The following is a 21,672-nucleotide window of genomic DNA, read 5'->3' as shown; positions in this document are numbered from 1 at the left end:
TTCACAGATGGCCCAGCCTCTGGTGGGGTAGGATAATCCTGTGATAAGACAGGAATACGAAGTGCTGGATAGGAGGACTGGGTAGGCTTTGTACCTGGGTCTTTTATAAGGAGAAGGATCTTGGGTAGGATGCCCCTGATTTCAGGGTACAATGATAGTTAATCAAACCCTGACAGAAAATGTGGTACACTTGTTCCAGTTCTGGGTGGTATTGGGTGACAAAGGGGCACTCCTTTGTAAATGATTCTTGGGGCTGGTGGGAGGATTTGGGATGTGAGGGTAAACAGCATGGGAGATCTGTTAGTGGACTAGGTCAGGGGATAATGCCTGTCTCTGAAAGCCTCGATAAGACCCTCAGCATACTGGGAAACGGAGTTCTTGTCACTGCGGATACATCATCCCCTGACAGCCAGGCTGTATGGGAAGAATTTTTTGATGTGGAAGGAATGCAAATACAATTGGTGGTTGGTGGGTTTCATGATAGAAGTGTGGTTGGAGCCATCAGAGAGGAGGAGGTCAATGTCATGGAAGGTGGCATGCTAGGTTGAGGAGGACCAAGAGTAGCGGGTGGGAGAGAAGGTCTTGAGGTTGTGAAGGAATAAAGAAGGGCGTCTTGTCTCTGATCCAGATCATGAAGATACCATCAATGGACCTGAACCACACTAGGGGTTTGGCATTATGAGAGATTAGGAAGGTCTCATTTGTGGCCCACAAATGGGTTGGCATAGGAGGGTGTTGTGCAAGTGCCTATGGCTGTGCTGTGGGTTTGTTTGTATATGTTCCCTTCAAGGAAGAAGTAGTTGTGAGTTACGATAGTCAGTAAGGTGCAGGAGGAATGAGATAATGGGTTTGGAGTCTGAAGGACATTGGAGACAGTGCTGTTCAGTAGCAGTAAGACTATGGGTGTGAAGGATGTTGGCATACAGGAGAGTTGCCTTGATAGAAATGAGCAGGATTCCAGGAGTTAAACGGGTGAGGATGGTTTAGAGTCAGTGAAGGAAGTGGTTGGTATCTTTGATGTGGGAGGTTAGATTACAGGTATTTCCAGAGGTATTGATCAATGAAGGCTGAAATTCTTTCAGTGGGAGCCCAATAACCAGATAAATAGGGTGTACAGGACAGTTGGGTTTGTGGATTTTGAGGTGGGGGTGGGAGGATACGAGGTAGATGTGCAGGGTGTTCTAGGGGTGATGAGGGAAATGGATTCAGGAGAGAGGTTCTGGGAAGGGCCTATACTTTAAGCAGGGATTGGAGGTTACATTGGACTTCTGGCATTGGATCACCGTTTATAGGTAGAGGAGTCAGATAATTGGCAGAGGCCTTGCACCAGATAGTCACTGTGACTCACAATGACAATGGTGAAACCTTTGTCTCCAGGTTTGTTGATTAGGTCAAGACTTTTTTTTGAGGTTGTGTATGCCTGTCATTTCTACTGCTGAAACGTTGGTGTTTTGAGGAAGGGATTTCACCATGCTTTCCCAGGTGGCCTCCACCATCAGCTTTTCTGAACTGTGCAGATGGGAGTTGTCCTTACAACAAATTCCGTCTCCACATACTCCACCCGAACAGTTTCCACCACTTCTGTCCTGTCATCTCCTCCCTATTCTGAACTTGCACCCTCTTTGTGAGCCACCCTCTGCCAACACACCTGCCCATTTTTCCCTTTCCCTAATGCTGTCCTTTATCACTTCCCATTGCCCCTCTCCCCATGTCCCCACCTCCCTGCCCCACTGCCTCCTGTCACTTCTTATGTTGGAAATCTAGCCCCTGCACGATCCACCAGATAGCGCACTTTTCTTTCCCAACCATTACCCTTCCCTATACCCACCAGGTAGCTGCTTTTGTTCTACATGACATTTGCATCCTGGTCCCAGCTGCCAGGGATGGCAGTCATGTGTGTGTTTACTTACTGATGAAGGTTGTGGCTGAAAGCTGATGTGTAAGAGCCTTTTTGTTGTACCTATCTCCAACTCAATGTGTCATCTTCATGGTGAGTAGCAGTCTGTTTTTTTCTTATGTGTTCAATACTCAAGGATTTCCTCTCTACCTCCTGGGGCAATTTTGCTTACTTCTACCTTAACCATCTCATGGTTCTCATCACAGTGATATTGTGCTACTTTAATTTGTTGTTCTACAATACTTCTAGCATTTGTACATAGCTTGGCCATCTCTTCCATCTTATTGCGATACTCGTTAGCAATCCCATCTATTTGCTTGGCTATTTGGGCGTCCAGATTCACTATTTCTGTTGATACATTCAGTTCTGATAGCCTCAGTATCATTCTTGAGGTCATCTTTGATGGAATTTAGCTCACATGTAACTGAATACTCACCAGTTTTCATATCAGATCTAACTACACTTACTTCAAATTTTACTCAAGCTATCTGCTTCCCAATATTATCAAGCACCCAACATTATCAAGCACATATACCAATGTATCTCGATTGGGAACCACTTGTATCTCCTCAGCCATGTGGTCTTAATCTTACTGCATTACACTGCTCTCTGTTTACCAATATTAGAGAAGGAAAGTTGCTACTTGCCATATAGTGGAGATGCTTAGTCACGATAGGCACAACAAAAAGATTCAAACAGTTATAGCTTTTGGCCATTAACATCTTTGTCAACAATAGACACACACACACACACACACACACACACACACACACACACACACACACGCATATGCACACAAACACACTCACACAAACTCAGCTCACACACATGTCTGCAGTCTCAGGCAAATGAAACCGATTGCCTGCCTGAGACTGCAGAAATGTGCATGAGTTGTGTTTGCATGTGTGTGTGTGTGTGTGTGTGTGTGTGTGTGTGTGTGTGTGTGTGTGCATCTGTTGTTGACAAATGCCTTAATGGCCAAAAGCTATAATTGTGTGAATCTTTTTGTTGTGCCTATCGTAACTCAGCATCTCCACTGTATGGTGAGTAGCAGCTTTCCTTCTCTAATATTGTAACATTCCATCCTGGATTTTCCATTGTTTGGCACTTTGTATACCATTAGATACCTGCACACACCTTTCAACACTACCATTGCCATGTAACACAAAATTTTTGTTGTAAACATTGATTTCTACTATTAAATCTTATTTTAATAACCTTCCTCCCCTTGGCCTATTCGACCCATACAAACATCACCACCTGTAACATCTATATTCACCAATTTCATGCCCCATGAGCAGCTACACACTGCTATGCTGCACTGACTCTAACCTGTTGTTTGGTTACCGACAATACAAAACCCCGTGAATTGAAGCAGCTGTGATGAAAGTGGTAGTAGAGTACCAAATAAAAACGCACTGCACAGGCATGAGTCTCCCCATATTGATATTGGTGGAATCCCAAGATGGCTTGAAAGCTGCGACTTCATTCAGTATTCTCCACACCTGTATGTGCACTCTAGGTGCACTTGGACCCCTGGAAAAAATTTTAAGATAGCGGAACTGCATCAACAAGCAAGTACTTTGCTCCGTCACATTTTTATATCACTGGTCATGCAACAGGACCACATTTACTACATTTTAATAGTTTGTTAGACTAAACAGCTTCATCTTGGTCAATTGACACCAAACACAGACTAGCTAGTTATGACTGAAGCTAGGTTACTTCCCTCTGTAATACTCTGCCAGTCCATCAGTCACTCTGCTTGCAGCACAATATTGAATAAGGAAGCACAAACTTAAATTTCAGTGTAAGTTCTTTATTGTGCATCACATACATCAATCAAAACATAAAGTTTCTGACAACATTCATTTTTGACAATTGATATCCTGATCACATCACATGTCTTTCTCTTCCTGTTAGAGCCAAAAGACTGACAACAATACTTATGTGTTGAAGGTGCATAATCCAAAAGCACTCTCAAAACTTGCTGACTATATAACTGCTGCAACGTAATATTTGCAGCAGTTCCAAAAGATGTTGCTTGATGATATTTAGTCTAATTTTAAATCACCTAGAACACACACCACTTGGCCTGCTTAAGACTTCTTTATTGACTTTACTTAGCAGTTATCCCAGAATCATCACATCTTTGCTACCAAAGAATAAAAAATAAATAAATTAATTAATTAAAGATATAACATCATGTTATCAGTAATGAACTATAACTATTAACAGTCTTGGCAACTTCATAAAATATAAAATTTCCATTTAGATTTCATCACTGTTGCCTTTACAACTACAATGATTTTACTAAACCAAACCAAAAGATGTTATAGCTACTTCACATGCAAATATTGGCACTGGAGGACACTGTGCAATGTTTCAACATTACTGTCATAGTGGATGATATTCTGGGTTAACTTTTTACTTACACAGGAAGTACTTTTTGTAGTTTTGTGTGTGTGTGTGTGTGTGTGTGTGTGTGTGTGTGTGTGTGTGTGTGTGGATTTGGGGTAATCAAAAGTTGGGTTTTTAGAGGCCTAACTGAAATAGTCAAAGATGAATCTGGTTTAAACAAGTAAAACTAAAAGTGCGTAAAATACAAACTCATTTGTAACTGCAATTGCTCTCTTCCATTTTCACACACACTCACCTACATAGTCTTGCAGAAAGTAAAATTTTTAGTAACATCTGTATAAAATGCACTGTTTACTTTCTAATTGAATGACAGAATGCTGTAGCTACCACTGTTGTGTATGTGCTGCTTCACTGTTTGCGGATGATGTTTGTGCTTGATTCAGTCACTAGATGCCACTGATCCTGCTAATATGACATCAGTTCCAAGTGCAACCTGCTGCCTGTGCTCCCTGATGGAACTAATTACTTTACAGGCTGAAGTGCTATGCTCCGCCAGCCACTTGTGTATCATTCATTGTATTGTACCTTGCCTTCCATGGTGTGAACAGTTCGAGCAATAAATACTGTGTTCTTGCGATTATAACACAGAATATGGCTATAATAGGAATTCTGGTAAGTGTGGCTCATTGATCATGAACAAAAAAAAGCCCTAAACGAGCTAGCCACATTGAGGCCACATTAATACATTTTCCTTAATAACTAAAGGTGCAAGTTAGACATTTCACAAACTATTTGAAGTGTTGCAAATTTATCTCATCATCTGGTAAATAGAGGACAGACCACTTAGTATCCTAGCATCTGCTCTCATGACTGAATGTGAGATGTTGTTGTTGTTGTGGTCTTCAGTCCTGAGACTGGTTTGATGCAGCTCTCCATGCTACTCTATCCTGTGCAAGCTTCTTCATCTCCCAGTACCTACTGCAACCTACATCCCTCTGAATCTGCTTAGTGTATTCACCTCTTGGTCTCCCTCTACAATTTTTACCCTCCACGCTGCCCTCCAATACTAAATTGGTGATCCCTTGATGCCTCAGAACATGTCCTACCAACCGATCCCTTCTTCTGGTGAAGTTGTGCCACAAACTTCTCGTCTCCCCAATCCTGTTCAATACTTCCTCATTAGATATGTGATCTACCCATCTAATCTTTAGCATTCTTCTGTAGCACCACATTTCGAAAGCTTCTATTCTCTTCTTGTCCAAACTATTTATCGTCCACTTTTCACTTCCATACATGGCTACACTCCATACAAATACTTTCAGAAACGACTTCCTGACACTTAAATCTACACTCGAAGTTAACAAATTTCTCTTCTTCAGAAACGCTTTCCTTGCCATTACCAGTCTACATTTTATATCCTCTCTACTTCGACCATCATCAGTTATTTTGCTCCCCAAATAGCAAAACTCCTTTACTACTTTAAGTGTCTCATTTCCTAATCTAATTCCCTCAGCATCATCCGACTTAATTCGACTACATTTCATTATCCTCGTTTTGCTTTTGTTGATGTTCATCTTATATCCTCCTTTCAAGACACTGTCCATTCCGTTCAACTGCTCTTCCAGGTCCTATGCTGTCTCTGACAGAATTACAATGTCATCGGCGAACCTTAAAGTTTTTATTTCTTCTCCATGGATTTTAATACCTACTCCAAATTTTTCTTTTGTTTCCTTTACTGCTTGCTCAATATACAGATTGAACAACATCGGGGAGAGGCTACAACCCTGTCTTACTCCCTTCCCAACCACTGCTTCCCTTTCATGTCCCTCGACTCCTATAACTGCCATCTGGTTTCTGTACAAATTGCAAATAGCCTTTCACTCCCTGTATTTTACCCCTGCCACCTTTAGAATTTGAAAGAGAGTATTCCAGTCAACATTGTCAAAAGCTTTCTCTAAGTCTACAAATGCTAGAAACGTAGGTTTGCCTTTCCTTAATCTTTCTTCGTATCTCCCATTTCATCTTCATCTACATCCTCTTCCATTTCCATAATATTGTCCTCAAGTACATCGCCCTTGTATGGACCCTCTATATACTCCTTCCATCTTTCTGCTTTCCCTTCTTTGCTTAGAACTGGGTTTCCATCTGAGCTCTTGATATTCATACAAGTCGTTTTCTTATCTCCAAAGGTCTCTTTAATTTTCCTGTAGGCAGTATCTATCTTACCCCTAGTGAGTAAGCCTCTACATCCTTACATTTGTCCTCTAGCCATCCCTCCTTAACCATTTTGCACTTCCTGTCGATCTCATTTTTGAGACGTTTGTATTCCTTTTTGCCTGCTTCGTTTACTGCATTTTTATATTTTCTCCTTTCATCAATTAAATTCAATATTTCTTCTGTTACCCAAGGATTTCTACTAGCCCTCGTCTTTTTACCTACTTGATCCTCTGCTGCCTTCACTACTTCATCCCTCAGAGCTACCTGTCAATTGTTCCCTTATGCTCTCCCTGAAACTCTCTACAACCGCTGGTTCTTTCAGATTATCCAGGTCCCATATCCTTAAATTCCCACCTTATTGCAGTTTCTTCAGTTTCAATCTACAGTTCATAACCATTAGATTGTGGTCAGAGTCCACATCTGCCCCTGGAAAGTCTTACAATTTAAAACCTGGCTTCTAAATCTCTGTCTTAACATTATATAATCTATCTGAAATCTGCCAGTATCTCCAGGCTTCTTCCATGTATACAACCGTCTTTCATGATGGTTAAACCAAGTCTTAGCAATGATTACGTTTTGCTCTGTGCAAAATACTACCAGGTGGTTTCCTCTTTCATTTCTTACCCCCAATCCATATTCACCTATTACGTTTCCTTCTCTCCCTTTTCCTACTACCGAATTCCAGTCACCCATGACTATTAAATTTTTGTCTCCCTTCACTATCTGAATAATTTCTTTTATTTCATCATACATTTCTTCAATTTCTTCGTCATCTGCAGAGCTAGTTGGCATATAAACTTGTACTACTGTGGTAGGCGTGGGCTTCGTGTCTATCTAGGCCACAATAATGCATTCACTATGCTGTTTGTAGTAGCTTACCCGCATTCCTATTTTTTTATTCATTATTAAACCTAATCCTGCATTACCCCTATTTGACTTTGTATTTATAACCCTGTATTCACCTGACCAAAAGTCTTGTTCCTCCTGCCATCGAACTTCACTAATTCCCACTATATCTAACTTTAACCTATCCATTTCCCTTTTTAAATTTTCTAACCTACCTGCCCATTTAAGGGATCTGACATTCCACAATCCGATCCGTAGGATGCCAGTTTTCTTTCTCTCTATAATGACGTCCTCTTGAGTAGTCCCCGCCCGGAGATCTGAATGGGGGACTATTTTACCTCCGGAATATTTTACCCAAGAGGACGCCATCATCATTCAATCATTCAGTAAAACTGCATGCCCTCAGGAAAAATTACGGCTGTAGTTTCCCCTTGCTTTCAGCCATTCACAGTACCAGCACAGCAAGGCCGTTTTGGTTATTGTTACAAGGCCAGATCAGTCAATCATCCAGACTGTTGCCCTTGCAACTACTGAAAAGGCTGCTGCCCCTCTTCAGGAACCACACGTTTGTCTGGCCTCTCAACAGATACCCCTCCGTTGCGGTTGCACCTACGGTACGGGTATCTGTATCGCTGAGGCACGCAAGCCTCCCCACCAACGGCAAGGTCCATGGTTCATGGGGGGGGGAGGGGGAATGTGAGATACATTCACTTAAAAGTGGTATACTGATATCCATATTAATAAAGGAAACAAATTTCAGAATGGGTCTGTGGCTGTCACCAATATCTTATGATTAAAACTGTCTAGGTTGCTAAATAAAATGTCTTTATTTGATCTATAATTTGGCTTCTGCCACCATCGGGTAACTGTAATTGAGATGAAAGGATCATAAAAGAGTGGCAGGCATTTGTTACGCGACATCTAGCTATAAAAATTTAAAAACTTAAAAAATATTTTAAAAACTTCACTCACAAAAAAACACTGACCTTGAAAAACAAGGTTGATTGTCAATATGAAAAGCCTTTACCTAATCGTGGCATTGACTAAGAAATGATTTAAAAACTATACAAACATGTAAGTTCCAGCTGACAGGCAGTGCTAGTGTGGATGACATTTCCTTTAATTTTTACTTTCATATTGTTATTATTATTCTACTTTTCCCTTCCACTTACACTTACAAAGAGACATACACAATTTAATATACAAACATATACAGTTCAATTATAAATTACAACTAAAATGTACATAAAAACATACTAATGACATTAAGTTTTCAGATGGGGACACTTAGTCCATGTGGAGTTCCCCTAAAATTGACAACAAATATTCATTATATCTGTTAATATCTATACAACAACCACACATAACTTAAGTATTAAATACATTCACACTAACAGAAAGTTGTGATTATGAAAGTCATATCTGCTGTTATAATTACAGTTGTTTAATAAGTAAAAAACTATGTCTTGTGATGTAAATCTTTGCCAAATAATACGCTAAAATATGTAGATTTGTAAAATACATAAAGAAATGAATTAATTAGATTATTAAATTCAAAAATTTTGAGGGCCACTGCATGTTGCAGAAGAACTAATAACTCACTTCCTGCGCCAGGCCATTAGCTGTGCAAACAGTGGGAGCTCCGCCAGCTCAGTAGGTGCCACAATTGGCATACCTCAAATTAACAATTCTTGAAAAATATCAAGAAACCGGTTAGGGCTATAGCCACTCTGATTGTGTGTGGAGCTCTTTTTTGTGGGTAAAAATTTCTAAATCGCCAGTATGTTTAAAACATATCAGTTTGGGGCTGTAGGGCGCAATTGCATGCTTTCACTTATATGAACTAATTTATGCTTGTCTGATTTTAAGTGTGTCATCAGTGTGCTACTGCTCCTATTACAGGAGTGCTTGCTGAACAGTGTCATGAATTTCCTGATTTTGATAAATTTTGTGTAAGGGAGAAGGGGAGGAAATTGTTGGCTCCAGAGCAGATGAAATCCATCCATGTTGCAAAATTACTCAATTGCTCCTACTCTCTGGTTGCTGTTGTGGCGTAGAGCGCCATAAATATTGATATTTGTTCTGTGCGTAAGTGTGCTATCTTCGAGGAGAGGGCTTTGAGCAGGATGTTGGACGCTAATGGCAGTTAGCCTCCGGACTTGTATCGGTGTAGAAGCTAAGTGTGAATAAATCTGTATCTGGGAGAATTCTAGGTGTTTACATACAACTATTCCATATTCCCTCATTGGTGACCCGTTTTTGTGTAATCCACGTCCGAGTTACCGCCCGAAGGTTATTTACTCCCCTACCGCGTCGGGTTTCTCCGCGATCGCGAGGGCCTTTGTTCAGCTCGAGACAATGGCCTTTCAGCATTCACCGCCGCCCGGATTCCAGCAACATCTCTCCAGCACTCCTGCCGTCGTAGTGGACATGCCACAAGAATCTTCGGAATCCTTCAGCCAGAACATGCAGTGGAATTCATCGAGTGCCGCCAGTTTCTTCCAACCACCAACGGTCGTGGACTCTGGCTTTGTTAGCCTGGACCTTCCCACATGTTCTCCACAGAGTGTTGGTCGGAACATTCCTACTCCTGTGTTGAACACACAATTCAATACAGTTCGTGGCGTCGAGCGAGGTTTTGCTACTTTGGAAAATCCAGTAGTAAATTCAAACTCGATTCAGTTCACGCCACGTGTGTATCCTTCCACGCCGGCTAGTCAACAGGTGTTCAATGCTCGCCAAACAGAAAATATCACACCGAGTGTGCATCCGAGTGGACGTGTGTGGGATCCTTGTGTTGCTTCTAATCAAGTCAACAATTCTGTGCTGGACAGTAATTACTCCGACGTCTACAACCAGCCACACCACTCACGGTCGAGTGAATACCATGTGCATAACGGACATTCAGTGGCGTACTTAAGCACTTGTGGCTTCTCTCCGAGCTACCACATCAATGAGAATGCACATTGTGACGAAGATCCTCACACCGTTCGAGCGTCCGTCACTTCTCAGCCGCCTCCCCGGCGTCAAGTGAATTTCACGATTCCCGCATTACGGGACGCCAATAATTCGGACTCGCAATCTTCGGCATGCTCTACTTCCGTCCGAAGTAATAGGCGCACCTCCGCAGTGACTGCAGTGCCGAATCTGCCGAAATTACCAGACTTCAAACCCGCTCACCCAGAGTTCTGGTTTAACCCGGTTGAGCAAACATTCAATGTCTGTGCTTTGGACGACGACGCACGCTTCGCCTGCCTCATGAACCGTCTTCATGACCGCGTTGATTTAATTTATGATCTGGTCAAAGCACCCCCACTAGCAGGGAAGTATGCTGTGGCGACACAGACGATACTGGAGCGCGTCTCTAAAACCAGGAGAGAAAATGTGCGACAGCTCATCTACGAAGAGCGTCTCGTTGAGAGGTCTCCGTCCCAGCTGTGGCGGTGCATCTGTCTTCTCGTCGATGAGCAAGTTATGCCTGATGACACGCTCCAAGAAATCTGGACTGAAAAGTTGCCTTTGCCTGTCCAGGCTGCAATTTCTGCATATGAAGATAGGCCAGTAAATGAACGTTTATGCGCCGCCGACAGAGCAAACTCCGCCAGGCAACGTGAGCTCCGTGCACTGCATTCTGGAGGTGACCGCACTAAGGCGCTTTCTGACGCCACGACCTTGTCTGGTGCTGTTAATAACAAGTTTGTTGAACTAGCAAGCTGGAATGGACGTTTCTAGTGTCAACAATTGAAGAACCTATTCTCGGAATTGATTTCCTCAAGCACTATGAGTTGTCACTAGATTTTGTGCAAAATACTGTCACATATTCCTTTCGCTTCACCAAGTGACAGTTCGGCTAACACCAAACATGTGTGCTGTGCTAAGAAGTGTGTAAACATATCCTTGAAGCTGCAATGTTGGACAAACAAGTGGTTAGTGGAGTGCGCCAAATCTTCGAAGTTGCGGATGGAACGTACGGAAATGCTGCTGCATCTCCGCGACATACACCACGAGTTGGCCTCCACACAACAACGCCTTGCGCCACTACAAGCAGACAACTCGTCGGCTACAGACAAGATCAGTCCATGCCAATCAGGTGTTCCCGTGCCCGCGCACATTAACGACAATGTTGTGAACTCTGTAAACTATGTCAGCACCTCCTTTTGTAATGATAGGGTATGTCCGAGTGCTCATGCTCCTTCCTTTCCGAATGGACAATTAACTTGCCAAGCTCGTGTCAATGAACTTCGGCCATCTGCTGTTCGGCCACGCCCACTCGTGCCTACAGCGCTCGTAGCGGCATGGCCCGCTACCAAGAACCAGTGTACCAGCCTCGCTCATGTTAACACGTGTGCGGCCTTTACGCAGCCTACGAGCGGGTGGCACACCTGTACTTCCGTGCCCTCAGCGCCACAGCTTGGCCCGTCCCCTACTGCCTGCTCTGCTTCATGGACAACTGACTGTTGTGCCACGCCACGTATTGCAGTAGTCACTAATGGCACAGTTCATCGGTTACGTCTAACCGATGGGCCACCCATATCGCAACGCCCACACCGCCTCAAGCCGGAATTTATGAAAATTGCAAAAGAACAATTGGACGATCTGTTACAAAAGGGAATAATTGAACCTTTTTCCGGTTGCTGGGTTAGTCCTATCCTGTTTGACCAAAAGAAAGACGGTACTTGGCGTATGGTCGGAGACTATAGGTGTTTAAATGCCCGCACCATCATTGATAAATATCCGGTCCCTCACATCGCAGACTTCAATCATGCGCTCGCAGGTGCAAAGTACTTCTCTGTTTTGGACTGTAAGCATGCATTTCATCAGATTCCAATGGCTCCAGAGGATATTGAAAAGACTGCCATAACCACTCCCTTCGGGCTGTTCCAATACAAATTTATGCCGTTTGGGTTGAAAAATGCCTCCCAAACGTGGCAGCGTTTCATCAATCAAACTTTATCCCATCTAGACTTTTTTTTCATATACATGGACGACATATTGGCTTTTGCTTCTACTTTGGAACAGAGTGAGGAGCGTGTTCAAGTCGTGACAGATATTTTAGCAGCCACTGGTATTGAACTGAACAATAAAAAGACTCAATTGCACCAGTCATCCGTCACATTCCTAAGTTATGTTGTGTCATCGGATGGTCTGACACCACCACAGGACAAGATCAAGCCTGTTCTTGAGATTCTATGCCCTCAGACCTATAGGGAATTGCGCAGGTTCATCTGAACAGTTAATTATTACCGGAAACATTTGCCAGCCGCTTCTGCAGTGCAGGCTCCTCTCACAGATGCTCTCGCTGGCCCACAAACTTCTGGCACCCGCCAGGTACCATGGACACCAGACATGGACAAGGCATTTAATGAACTCAAAGAGCTGTTGGCCTCCGCTGTCACTATTGCTCACCCATGGGCGGACGCCACAATGTTTATCACTACTGACGCTAGTGACAATGCTATCAGTGCAGTACTGAGTCAGACATACAACGATGTTGTAACCCCCCTGCAGTTTTTCTCAAAAAAGCTAAACAACGCGCAGAAGAAATACTCAGCATTCGACAGATTACTTGCAGTTTACGAGGCCATAAGACACTTCAGAACTGATGTTGAGGGACAAGATTTCTATGTGCTCACTGATCACTAGCCATTGGTTCCTGCCATACAAAATCCTACGGCTGATCCGCCCTCACGACGCTTTCATCACATCGATTACATCTTCCAATTTACAAATGACATTCGCTACATCCGAGGAGTGGACAATGTGGTCGCTGATTTTCTCTCGCGTGTTGGTGCTGTCACAACCTTAACTGACTTAACGGACCAACCTCGGTTGCAATCGGCAGACCCCGATACGATGCAGTTAATTTCAGACCACAGCTCCTCTCTCCAACCAGTACGCTCTACTTTCCCTGGCATATCTGACTTAGTGTGGTGTGACGAATTGACTGGTACATTGCGGCCTTTCATTCCTAAGCCCCTTCAACGCCAGGTCGTTGACAAACTACACACATTAGCACACCCCGGTGTCAAAGCTTTCACCCATCTGGTAACTGAATGGTTTGTTTGGAGAGACATGTGCCATGACTGTCAGTCTTGGGCAAGGGCATGCATGGTGTGTCAACAGAACAAAGTTTCCAGGCACACTTCTCCACTCCTTGGCTGTTTTGCCCAACCGCCAGGCCGGTTTCATCATGTTCATGTTGACCTCGTGGGCCCTTTGCCCCCCTCCGAGGGTTTCCGTTACTTGTTTACAGCTATTGACAGGATGACTCGGTGGGCTGAGGCTGTGCCTATTCCAAACATTACCTCTGAGACAGTAAGTTGAGCATTCTTAGATTCGTGGATCTCTAGATTTGGCTCACCTGTTTACCTCACCACTGACCAGGGGTGACAATTCGAGTCTTCAGTTTTCTCTGACTTACGTAAAATGTGTGGCATTGTCAAAATTCATACTTCTGCTTACCACCCCCAAAGCAATGGGCTTGTCGAGCGATGGCATCGCACCTTAAAGTCTGCCCTGCGTTGCCATGACTCACTATGGACAGAGGCACTGCTCTTCGTGCTTCTTGGCCTTCGTGCGACTTTCAAGGGAGACCTCAAGGGTTCCGTAGCTGAGTTTGTGTATGGCCAATCTCTGGTTTTGCCTGGAGAATTAGTCACTCTGACCCCACTTCCATGGCCCTCTGAACTCCCTTCACTTCTCGAGTGGGTGCGCTTGCACTGCAGCAAAATTCAGCCGCCACCTCCGGCTGCTCATACACCTCCGCGTGTGTACGTACCACACACGCTAGACTCTTGTGAGTACATGTTTCTCAGAGATGACTTGGTCAAAGCCTCGCTTCAGTTGCCCTACACAGGTCCTCACAAGGTCGTCAAACGCTCTGAGAATAACATGGATCTCCTCATAAAAGACTCTGTAACCACGGTCTCACTCAACCGAGTGAAACCAGTTTTCATTGAGCCTCAGGTGAACCTCCCTGATTCTGCCCCTATTTCTCCCACTCCTGCTTCAAGCAGCCATCCATCTTCCCACACCACGCATTTGGGTATTGATTCTCCACAGCATGCTTCTCTGCCGAGCACTGCTCCTTCTCCGCGTTCATCTAATTCGAATGGCCAATCTTTTCGAGGCTTCACTCCTCACAGCCCTCGCAGTCGAACTGCCAATCACTCGGATTCTACCATTGTGCTACCATCTTCGTGTGACAGCTCTTTGTCATCATGATGTTCAATCCACGCTGGCTCCTCATTGCCTTCTTTCACGCTCCCTCGTCTGTCAGCTGATTGCCCAAGGTAGTTTCCTGCGCAGTCCAGTGTACCTGCCACCCCCCCCCCCCCCCCATGCAGATGCTTCCCACTGCCATGGCTTTCCCACACCTCCCTGCCTCCCTACCATTGCTTGTACAGGTGCCATCCAAGAATTCACAACACATGTGCACCCTGATGACATACATAAAATTATCTGTTGTCGTAGATGGTGATATGGTGTGTGTGGTACTCGCGTGTGACAGTATTGAGGGAGGAAGTGCAGAATCTCGTGTGGTGTGCCGCTTTAAATTGAGCAGAAGTGCTGCGTGTGGCAATTTGAGTGCCTTTGTTAGGCCTTCTGGCAAGGTGATTCTCCACCTGCCGGCTGATGAAATGCTACACCTCCACTCCAGGACGGGACGTCATCTTCAGCTGCCGGCGTCGCTTGCTGACTTCACCGTCGACGTACCGGGTTTCACCCCCCGGTCTCCTACCAGTCAACCGCTTCTGCCTGATGCAGAAGAACTGTGTGTTACCTTCCTAACTTCTCACCCCCCCCCCCCTCCATTCACAGGAACGTACTCCATACTGTGCGGGGGAGGCTATGTGGCGTAGAGCGCCATAAATATCGATATTTGTTCTGTGCGTAAGTGTGCTATCTTTGAGGAGAGGGCTTTGAGCAGGATGTTGGACGCTAACGGCAGTTAGCCTCCGGACTTGTATCAGTGTAGAAGCAAAGTGTGAATAAATCTGTATCTGGGAGAATTCTAGTTGTTTACCTACAACTATTCCATATTCCCTCACTGTTAAATCTATACAGCATTTGTACCAACCATACAAATATGCCTACAACATGCAGACTCCTTTCTCCACAGGTAAAGTTTTAGCTGCTGGGCGCCATGCCATAAGGAAATTCAGGGAAATTAATTGTAAGTGTCAGCAGTAGAAAGTGTTAATTCAAAAAGGAATATTTCGAGCAATGGCATGTTATATGTTTGGTAAAATTCGAAGTCATGTGCATAAATACAACATAACAATCAAAAAATGAAATGATCATGTGGCACTGTTGGCCGGGAGCCTCCATCCAGGGAAGTTTGGCCTCTGAGTGCAAGTCTTACTTCAGTCAATGCCACAGTGGGTGACTTGCATGCCACTGATGAGGATAACTGAGGGTTTGCACTTTCTTGCACCTTCCACATTTATTAGCAGCCAAAAAAGCATGCATTGAAGTTCCCATAGCCCCATGTTCTGTCCCACCAGATGTTACATTATTGCAGTTGAGGTACATACTCAATCATCTATGGGAAGAGGTGTAATAGAAATGACAGACAGTTAACAGCCGTTTCTAAAAATAGCTTTTCCCTACCTCTAACTTGAGATGAAGTACTTTTCATTTGTCTGCAGATAGGATACAGTCCAATAATTCATGGATTCCTACTCTGGTGAGAGGATAGCCCAGTGTGGAGTGCTCATGACATCAGATTTCATGAATAAAACCAAAACCATCTACATTGCTAACTGAAATGTTTGTATTTATTATGACAGTTTGGCATCTGCCAGACATCTGTAATTAGGATGAAAAGAACATACAGAATGACAGTTATATGTTACACAACATCTAGCTTAAGAAATGTTTAAAAATTTGAAAGTATTTTGAATGGTTCTCTCACCAAAAACCTTTGAGCTTGCAAAACAATTTTTAGTAATAATACTAAAATCTCTACCTAATTGAGGTGTCAACTAACAACTGGTTTAACAATTATACAAAAACATAAATTGAGTGGGAAATATTGCCTTCAGATTTTACTTTTCCTTTATTCCTAGCCTTTTCCCTGTGAACTCATTCATGTACATGTTTGACACATACATCCTCCTTTGCCCACTGTGTGTTCACTTGTTCCTCTCCAGTCTCTCAGTCCACTTCATCCTACCACGTCTATCTGTCCATCTCCTCCTCCCCACACTCTCTGTCTCTTCAACACCTCCTCGGCACTTTCTCACCCCATCTTTTCCAATCCTTCTCCCTGACCATATCTTTCCTACTCCTCCCTCTGTCCATATCATCCTTTTCCTTTCCCCGTCCATCTTATCCTCCTTTTTCTGCGTACCCATTACCCCTCTACCACTTGCAGAAACCTTGGTGCACCTCTCCATTTCTCCCTCCCCCCCCCCTCCCCACCCCTCCTCTGCTCGTATTCTCCTCCCCACCTCAATCCCAGACTCATACTCCCAATCTCTCTGCCCATCTACTTCTTCCCACTCTCTCTTTGTTTGTCTCATCCTCCCCCTCAGTCTGCCCATCTACTCTATATCCATCTCAACCCTCCCCTATCCATGCCCATCCACAAGGTTAGCACTTGCGAAGTGGGTAGATAAAGCACAAGAGTACTACTCCAACGCCCGCATCTCGTGGTCGTGCGGTAGCGTTCTCGCTTCCCACGCCCGGGTTCCCAGGTTCGATTCCCGGCGGGGTCAGGGATTTTCTCTGCCTCGTGATGGCTGGGTGTTGTGTGATGTTCTTAGGTTAGTTAGGTTTAAGTAGTTCTAAGTTCTAGGGGACTGATGACCTACGATGTTAAGTCCCATAGTGCTCAGAGCCATTTGAACCATTTTTACTACTCCAACAAATGTCCAGCCTATACGTCAGGGCTGGAAAGCCATTTATTCTGACATGAAGGCTGTCCTGGAAAGTAGGTCAGTATAGCAGGCTAATACTATTCCCATACAACATGCTTATAGTTCAGAGCAGCCTGTATGAAGGGCTGAAGAAAACACTTTTTGCCACTATCTCGTCTCCTATATAAACCCCACAGTGCTGATACTCAAGAAGTTTGCTATTTGTGTGCCAAATTTGGGTGAAATCTATTGGGGTTTAGGAGAAGTGCATTATCTATTTGTATATACCATAGTGCTCCCCATGGCTTCACCTGCATATGTGTTTGATTCATATACTGAATACATTTTCTGCTCCCCCTCTCTGTGTCCATCTCTTCCTCCTTCTGTCTGTCCCCTTCATCCTACCACATTTATGTGTCTATCTCCTCCTCCACACTCTCTGCCCCTTCCTCTCCTCCTCTCCCTCTTTTTGTCCATTTCTGACACTTCCCTTTCTGTGATTGAATCTTCCTCCCTCTGACCATATCCTCCTTCTCCTCTCTCTTTCCACCACTGCTTCCCCCTCTTTCCTTTCCCACCTGCCCACTGCTGCTCTAGATCTTTCACTTGCCTCATGCATCTCTCCCTCACACCTCTCACCACCTGTTTCCTCCTACCTCTCACCCTGCCAATCCCCTCCTCTGTCCATCTTAACCTGTCCCCACCTACGCTCAGTGGCATGTGTAGCCCTTGCAATACAATTCACTTAAGCAGGCCGATACAACTCCCGCGACATGCCTGTCGTGCAGGCCATGTTACACATCAAAAGCTTGAAAATCATTTATTTGCTTTTGATGTACCAGCTGCCAAGCAAAGTGGGTCAATAAAGTTGGCCAGTATTACTTCAACACAACATGCCAGAAATGCAGGGCAGCCCACATGTCAGGACCTGGAAAACTGTTTCCTGCCAGTGACATGTAAAGTGCCCTGCAAAGTAGGTTGAAGTGGCAAGCTGATACTGTTCCTGAAAAATCTGTCTTTCATGAAGGGGAACCTAAATTCCATGGCTGGAACAAAGTTGGTGTTGCCTTCATCTCTGCTCCTATTCAGACTAGGAGGTTATAAACCCCACAGTCCAGATACTTGTGAGGCCTGCTCTTTCTGTGCCAAATTTGGTTGAAACTGGTACAGCAGTTTTAGGAGGAGATCCAAGACATACACACGCATACACTCTGCTATGTATGTATAACAGATATGCAGTTTATTCTGTTTTTCCCTTTGATTATGCTTACAAAGTGACATACATAATTTAAATTACAAATATGCACAGCCTAATTATGAAACATGATTACAGTGAGAATAATTACAAACTAGTAACATCATTTTTCAAATTGGTAGATTTAGTCCATGTGGAGCTCACCAAAACTTGACAACAAGTGTTCATTTAATAATACAAATACAACAGCCACATGAAACTTTAGTATTAAATACATACTACATTAAAAGAAAGTTGTAAAAGTAGTATTTGTTGTTGTACTTAAGCAAGTACTATAAGTAAAATCTGTGCCTTCTGAGATAAAGATTCAACAAACAATATGCTACAATATTTATCACTCCTGCTTGAAATGGTCTTTCATTGGTGACAGCAGGAATTCAATGAAGGGCCAAGCCTCAGCTTCAACGTCACTTGTGGTTCAACATCACTTATGATTGACAACATCTAGATTCCAGAATGAGATATCCACTCTGCAGCGGAGTATGCGCTGATATGAAACTTCCTGGCAGATTAAAACTGTGTGCTCGACCGAGACTCGAACTGGGGGCCTTTGCCTTTCGTGGGCAAGTGCTCTACCATCTGAGCTACCGAAGCACGACTCACGCCCGGTACTCACAGCTTTACTTCTGCCAGTATCTCGTCTCCTACCTTCCAAACTTTGCTCACGCCTGGTACTCACAGACGAGATACTGGCAGAAGTAAGGCTGTGAGTACCGGGCGTGAGTCATGCTTCGGTAGCTCAGATGGTAGAGCACTTGCCCGCGAAAGGCAAAGGTCGCGAGTTCGAGTCTCAGTCGGGCACACAGTTTTAATCTGCCAGGAAGTTTCAACATCTAGATTTATTTCATGACAACATTTAAAAAATTTTCTTTACAATGGAATGAAGCAAAAAACCAGTTAACAACAACCAATTACCACAGAGCAATAGAAGGGCTTAAAAATTGGCTTCAAAATTTATCCATTAAAAAATTACAAGATCAACATCAATAATCACAGAGCATCAGAAGGCTTAGAAAATACTTTAAAATATTATTTTAAAAAAATTACAATAAAATCAAAATGAATTACCAGAAGGCCTAGGAATTGCCTTGAAATTTTTAATTATTACAACAAGATCAACATCAATACAGAGACCCAGAATACTTGGAAATATTGTTTTAAATTTTTTTAAATGCTATAAGAAATAGATCAAGATATTTGACAATTCTTCAACAAAAATTTAAGAGAATAAATTCTCCACTTCAAAACAACTAGGCCACTGTAGTGGCTACCAAGAATATCACAAATGTGAAAACAATGACAGCAAGCAGGACTGTAGGGGCTTAGACACACACACTTGCAATAGAGTTTAACTTGGTAAAATTTAGTAATGGTCTGATGGCTTCAAACCTTCCTATTAGCTCAATTTTGAAGCTTGATTCCAGGAGGGGAAGGAGGCAAGAGCAGATTTAATGAGGAATGGAATATTAAGATGGTCACAGGACAGAGCATCACAATAAGCGTAAGAACTTAAGTGACCAATGACCCGCAACCGTAACTCAGCACAGAATAGTGGTCCCAATGAGGTCCTAGTATCAGCCTGCAGCCAAAAACATACTCACTTCTTCTCCCTTTCTCAAGTTGGCTGGTTGGTGAGGCACACCAGAACAATTTGTTGGCCAGTTGGACCACCCGGAGCTGGGTCAGCAGACAACATGGCTAGCCCAGCCTGCAAAGCTGACAACCTGATACTAGTGTTAGATGAACTTAGACAGTAACCAAGTAAAGCACAAGAATAATTCACCACTTGAACCTTCTGAAAATTTGCTTCCTTTTTTCAAACAAAAAGAAAAAAAAAATAATGACAAACAAATATTATAGTACTTAAACCCAAGAAATAATGTTTTCTTACCCACTCAATTTTCCCTTGTCCAACTTGTGAAACATTAACACTATGAATGGTAATCCTTTTGTCAGAATTTCTGCTGCCTCTCTATAGGTTGGTGTGTAATCCACTCTAACCTTCTTTTTAACTAGTTGATGAAAGTAATGGTACCTTGTCTCTATGTGATTTTATTATTCATAAAATTCTGATCCATTGATAAATTTGATAGTGCTTTGGTTATCTATTTGCAAAATAGGAACTAAGGACTTGCCAACAGCTGCAATTTCTTTTAGAAGTTGATCTAACCACACAAGTGATTTGAAAGCTTCACTTGCAGCCACTTCTTCCTTTTACATTGAAAAAAGAGCAACACTCTGCTGTAATTTACTTTTCCACACAATTTGCCCGACTTTAGTAGGATGCCAGTTTCTGATTGTCTTGTGCTTCTATCCCCACCATGATCAGCATCACTATAAGCTTCAGTATTACAGTTTTCATTCTTTTCAAACTGAATGTGATCTGTAATTGTTGATTTAAGATACCTGAATATTAACTTGAGCAATTCAAAATGTCCTGAGTAGGTGAGCCTTTAACTCTTGAGGCAACATTGACAGCATATGATAAATCTGGTCTTGTACCTTGTGTTAAATACATCAAACTTAAAACCAATTCTCAATAGAGTTTAATATTATCAAAAGTGACAGCATATGATAAATCTGGTCTTGTACCTTGTGTTAAATGTATCAAACTTCCAACCATTTCTCAACTGAGTTTAATATTATCAAAAGAAGGTGACACACCTGGTATCCATCCTATTTCAATGGGTAAAGATAATGTTTTTGTCTTTAACCTACCCTATTTCTCTAAAAGTCTGTTCACAAATGCAGACTGATTTATTTGAACAGAGTTTTCCAATTTCCTGATTTGTAAGCCCAAGAAGCAATCAACCTTTCCTACAGTGATCTGAAAATGTTTACACAACTGTTCAATAAAATTAGTTGTTGCACCATTAGAGCCTATAGCCAATACATCAACAGCATATAACAGCAGTTTCAGGACTGGCCGTGTGGTTCTAGGTGCTACAGTCTGGAACCACGCGACTGCTACGATCGCAGTTTCGAATCCTGCCTCGGGCATGGATGTTTGTGATGTCCTTAGGTTAGTTAGGTTAAAGTAGTTCTAAGTTCTAGGGGTCTGATAACCTCAGAAGTTAAGTCTCATATTGCTCGGAGCCATTTGAACCAACCATAAATTACATTCATTAAGGAATTTAACAAGACATTCATACCATCATTTTGAGGCTTGCTTCAAACCATACAGCATCCTGAGTAATTTATGCACACATCCTGTACCATTGTCACAGTCCTCT

Source organism: Schistocerca serialis, chromosome 8 (genome assembly GCF_023864345.2).
Source record: "Schistocerca serialis cubense isolate TAMUIC-IGC-003099 chromosome 8, iqSchSeri2.2, whole genome shotgun sequence".
NCBI lineage: Eukaryota > Metazoa > Arthropoda > Insecta > Orthoptera > Acrididae > Schistocerca > Schistocerca serialis.
The sequence above is the reverse complement of the archived record's forward strand: the minus strand, read 5'-3'. Positions refer to the sequence as shown.